This window comes from Cynara cardunculus (genome assembly GCF_001531365.2).
Source record: "Cynara cardunculus var. scolymus isolate 2C chromosome LG 12, CcrdV1, whole genome shotgun sequence".
NCBI classification, from domain to species: domain Eukaryota; kingdom Viridiplantae; phylum Streptophyta; class Magnoliopsida; order Asterales; family Asteraceae; genus Cynara; species Cynara cardunculus.
In genome coordinates this window covers 15,253,650-15,259,014 of record NC_037539.1, presented here as the reverse complement: position 1 = coordinate 15,259,014, position 5,365 = coordinate 15,253,650, and the positions used below count along the sequence as shown (strand labels likewise).

Sequence of the window (5,365 nt, the reverse complement as noted above, 5' to 3'; positions counted from 1 at the left end):
AGACAATTTCTTTGAAGTATCCAGGAGTTTACCTTCTAACTCCTTCTGAAACATTTCGAACTTTTTCTTCTGATTAATCAACTCTCGTTTCTCTTCATCAGAGCTGCTTTTGTCATTCTCCGAAGCTATGTCAAGCCACTTCCTTTTCTCAGTAAGCTCTTTAGCAATTGCTGTATATTTCTTTGAAGTATTTCTTTTCTCAATAGCAAACTGCTTTTTCTCTTCGTCTAAAGCCTTTTGCTTTAAATCAATGCTTTCAGACAGTTTCTGTAGTTGGCTCTGACAGTCTTCAGAGATGTCTTTCTTTTCTTTAACATTCTTGGCTCGTTCCAGAATAATAAGCTGCTCAAAATCCGAGATTTGCTTTAGAAGCATCTTTGCGTTTAGATCGAGAGAGTTAATCTTATTTTCGTAAGATTCTCGTTTAGCTCCAAGCTTTCTTTCAACTTCCATAATCCTCTTCTTTTCTATCTCCATCTCTTTCCTTTCATCAATTAAAACCTTTTCATCTTGTAAAACCTTTTCCTTTTCTAATTCCAATAATCTCCTAAACTCAATCAGATCACTTTCCGATTTATGTACTATAATTGTTAAATCCGCAATCTGTTTATTTAACCTAACTGTCTCTTCTGGATCAGCACAGGTTTTCATCAGTTCATTCAACTTTTCTTGCAAAATTCTTTTTTCTTCTTTCTCTCTCTCAAGAATACCATTCAGATCATTTGACCATGATATATTCTTGATAAAATCAGAATGTACTTTATCATGCTTTTCTTTAAGCTCACGATATTCTTTAGTATAAAAAACTGCCATTTCAAAAAAATAAGATTGATCAGTTGAGGATCTATGCAGTGAAATCAGTTAAAAGAAATCAGAACAGTTTAAAGCTCAAAAAGGAATAAAAAAACAACAAAAACTGAAAACACACACAAAAACAGATATACGATGATCCAAAAAGAAAATCTAAACACAAATGAAAACCACGAACAATTAGAAACCTAAAAAAAATTAAAACCGTTCAAGTCCAAAACAAACTGAGTCAAGTCCAAATCAAGCAATAGCAACTCTTTACAATACAGATGTGGAACTAAAAAAAATGTTAAATCTCGAAATTCTGTCCAAAAGTCCACTTGAATGCTTTTCGTATCAGTTACTTCACTTGGGATGCTGTGACTTGTTTTTTAATCCCAGAAAGCAAAGCCAATTCAGCAGGCTTTCAAATCTTTTAAATCTATCCAAACCCAATCCTTGCTATGCCTTAAAACCTTCCAAAATGTACTTTGATTTACCTGACACAAAAATAGTTGAACAGTCAAATCAATAACACAGTTAGGCTGCTAGCTTGAACAATATAGCCAAGTCTGTTCCAGTCCTTAAGTTCACAAGCACAGATAATGCACAAGGTTAAAACAATGTACCTGTTTAGCTAAAATGTAACCAATTTTGACTATCAAACCTGCTTCTGTTTCAGACTTCTAACAGCAAGACCAAGACAGTTTACAAAACCTGTTTTCAGCATGCATCAATACAGATCTGATGATGCAGTCTTCTCTCGATGACCCTTTATCTCACCTGGGCTGCTGTTCTAGTCCACGAAATCACAAACACAGATAAACAATGAAACAACCAAATCCTTTCGAATTGGGTCCTGTTCTGTGATTGAGAATGACCTGCAATTTACTGGTTCTGGTAACTAATATGTTTAGCTGAAAGAAACTACAAAAAATGAACCAAATCTGTTTTAAAAAACAGCAGCTTCAAGTCTGTTTTAAAAACAGTCAAGATTTCATGTTAAACCTGCTGTTACCAAAGCAGATCAATATGAAACAAGATACAATAACCAAATATGCTCAAAACAAAACAGTTCACTATGTAGCTGCTGTTTCAGACCTCTAACAGCAAGATCAAACAACTTAAGACAGACAATACAACTTGAATAACAACTTTCACTTACCAATCAAACTTACCAAAAACACAAACCTAAACTTGTTGATCAGTTGTTGGGCTATTTATTATACTGTTGGTGACTTGGCTATTTGCATCCAACCCTCAGCATTAGCGATGAATGGTTGTCACTTATGATCTGTCTTGCACTTAAGAACCCTTGGAACTAGCAGTTTGAATGCACGATCTGTTCATATGTGGCTTCTCAAATAATCCAACTGTTACTCTTGGCTTCTCATATGATCAACCTGTTACAGCACCAAACAGGATGTTGATAAAAAACCTGATAGAAGCTGTCGAGGTGATCCAGAACTTCAAAATCACACAACAACGGCTTCAAAACTGCACTCTAAACAGTCAACATAGGCTGCTATAAACAGTAGTAAATCGTTCAACTCAAAGAATAAAATGCTCAATAGACCAAGTACTTAAATCATTCAAAGCAGGTGTAACTCAGGTCAATAAACAGTCTGACCATAAGGAAACATGTAACTATTATAGCCTGACATGCAATTATCAGCCATGGGCAATCCAGCAACCATGAAGAGCTTTTCCTGTGATATTATCTCACAGACAATGTGATTGAATGTAAATCAGCTTCTTTTCATGCCTTTTCTTATCTCCTAAAAACAAGCAGCAGCAGCAGGTTGTAATTGAAACAGACCGATTACCAAGCAGACTGATTGCCTGATTTCTTTTTGCTTATCCGTTAAATTCAAGATAAACGTTCAAAACTCACTCACCATAGAATGTACTTACCACTGTTTCAAATTGAACAAGACAGAACTGTGTGAGGTTTGTGTATAAAGAACAAACACAGAACCTGTGTGTGCACACAGTCCCTTGCACACTGTCTAAATCGAACTAGAGCTTGATATCAACCTGTCACCTTGAATATTAAACCTGTCAAGACTTGAAGCTTAAACCTGTCAAGACTTGAAGCTTAAATCGGACACAACTATGAATGTATATCAAACACAGCAGAAGGCTAAACCGGACACTGCTAGTAGCTAAACCTGTCACTACAAATTGCTAAATCTGTTCACTACTTACTGCTTAAACGGAACACAACAATGAATGTAAACCTGTCAAAGCTTGAATGTTAAACATACATCTTAAGAGTATAAACCGAACAACACACGTCGATGCAATGATTCAACACAGAAGCTGTTGAACAATTAAGAATCCCAATGAAAAAAGTCAAAATGGAATCGATTCTTGTCAAGATATTGAGCAATTTATTAAATTGAATCAATAAACAATGAACAATCAAGAATCTGGGTAAGAGGAATTAAGCGGATTAGAAGTCCGGACACTTCTATGCACATAATTTCTAAGTCCTAAACCGGTCAAGAGTAAGCCTAATCCGGTCACAAATCCGTTCAAGAGTTGATAGGTTTAGATGAACACCGATCAAGAGATGATCGGTCTAGATGAACACCACTCAAATATTAACCCTAAACCTGAGATTGAAAGACTTACCTGTTCTATGAATCCGATTGAATCCTGTCAAGAAGTATGCGGTTTAACTTTGCTCGAATCCAATTGCACGGTGAACAATCCGGTTAAAGAACGTGCGGTTTATCCCTTATCCTCTCAATTTATCATTGATTTTTCTGTGATAACTAGTTCGATGAAGATGAATAAGATGTAACCGGACTCTTATCCGGTCAACATATGATGGGCCTTGAAGATGGGCCAAAATGAATGGTTTAACAAAACAAAACAACCAAACAAAAAACAAATAAATTAAAAAAAAAAACAGATCAAAATTATCAAAAACACAAAAACTAAAAAAAATTTAACAAAAAATAGATCAAAAACACTGGTTTTAAAAAAAATTCAAGAATACGAAAAAAATTTAAAACTACAAAATCCGATTAAATCTTGATTAAAATTGATCAAATCACAAAAGTTTGTGAATAACAAAGATTCACAATTCAATTTCGAGCATTTTGATCCAATTTATAACACGAAAACACAAGATTTTATAAAAAAAATCGGATCAAAATAAAAAATAAAACGAAGAACACGAAGAACATGAAAAATCAGAAAATAAAATTTCACTTATCTTTTCAAGAATCTGATTTCTTCATCTCTGATCTCTTGCGATTCTTTGATACCAGTTGATGGTCCTTATATTACTGATCAATCTTCATAATCTTCACAAACATGGCAGAATCTTGATATAGCTTTTTAAGAACATGAAGAACACTTAGAGAGAGAAAGTCAATATCTTCAAAGCTTAGTCAACCTCTCTTATTACGTATGAAAATTACAATAAGCTCTCTTCTACCAATTACAAAGAATACTACCTATTTATATGGTCAACATATAAAGACAAGTCAAAGTCAAACTTCTATAAGAAAGTCAAACACGCTGACTTTTACAATTATAGACTATATTTAACTTTTAAAACGAATACAATTAATATTGATTTTTCAGTCCTAACAGCTGAGTGTTGAGCGGATTATGACCATGCAGTGAACTGTTTTGAGCTGTTTGAATCACTTCTTGAGTGGATTAAAACTTGAGCGGGTTAAGCATAGTGGTGAGCGGATTAAGTATAGTGGTAAGCAGATTAAGGCTGTTTGGTGATCGATCTTGAGCGATTTACTTTGAGTAGTGAGCGGACTTAAGTTGTTTGATGAGCGGATAAGAGTTGTGTGGTGAACAGATTAACTTTCATGCAGTAGGCGATTTACAGTTCATGTAGTAAGTGGTTTACAAATAATGTTGAGCGGATTTAAAGCTTGTGTTGCTTGAATTATTCCCATACAGTGAACGGATTAACACTCTGCATGGAGCGATTTAAGGAGCTGTGAAGTGAGCATATTGGGTTGTGCCTTGAACGTTTTATGTGCATGTCTTGAGCGATTTAGAATACCTCTTGAGCAGACTAACATCAGACTTTGAGTGATTTACTGTTGTTTTATTAGTAGACTGTGCTTTGAGCATTTTAGACAGCTTGTTAAGCAATTTAAAATATGTTTGTTGAGTAGATTAGAGACTGTTTAGAGTGCAGTTTAGAAGCTATTTGATAAGCACATATAGAGTGATTAAGAGGTAGTAGCTTGTCCAATTTAAGCCCTGTCCTTCTTTAAGCGATTTAAAACAGTGAGTGTTCTTGCAATAGGTGTTTTACATGGTCATACAATGATCAATTAAGGCTGTGAAGTAAGCAGAATTTATTGGTTTGTGCAAGTTAGAGTGAGTAGGATAGAGGGCTGTTCATTGAGCTGTTTAGGAGTCTTGATGTGTGTGTTTTAAATCAGTTTTGCAAACTGTACTTTTAGCAATTTAAACTGGTCTTAGAGTTTACTTTTTGACTATTTTACATCTAGTGTTTCATCTTTGACCTGATAAGGACTTGATAGGTAAGCAGTTTGTATCATTTTTTTTTTGTTTTGTTCATAGATTT

At 34.6% G+C, this 5,365-nt stretch overlaps 1 long non-coding RNA gene across 1 annotated transcript; it reads right to left on the bottom strand.

Moving 5' to 3' along the window:
• Nucleotides 1-1,056: 1,056 nt before the first annotated feature.
• LOC112523555 lies at nucleotides 1,057-2,787 on the bottom strand. The gene is made up of 3 exons (XR_003070279.1): nucleotides 2,704-2,787; nucleotides 1,968-2,192; nucleotides 1,057-1,670 (listed from the first exon to the last, which is right to left on the bottom strand). It is a non-coding gene; the product is annotated as an uncharacterized LOC112523555 (long non-coding RNA).
• Between the last annotated feature and the right edge of the window lie 2,578 nt (nucleotides 2,788-5,365).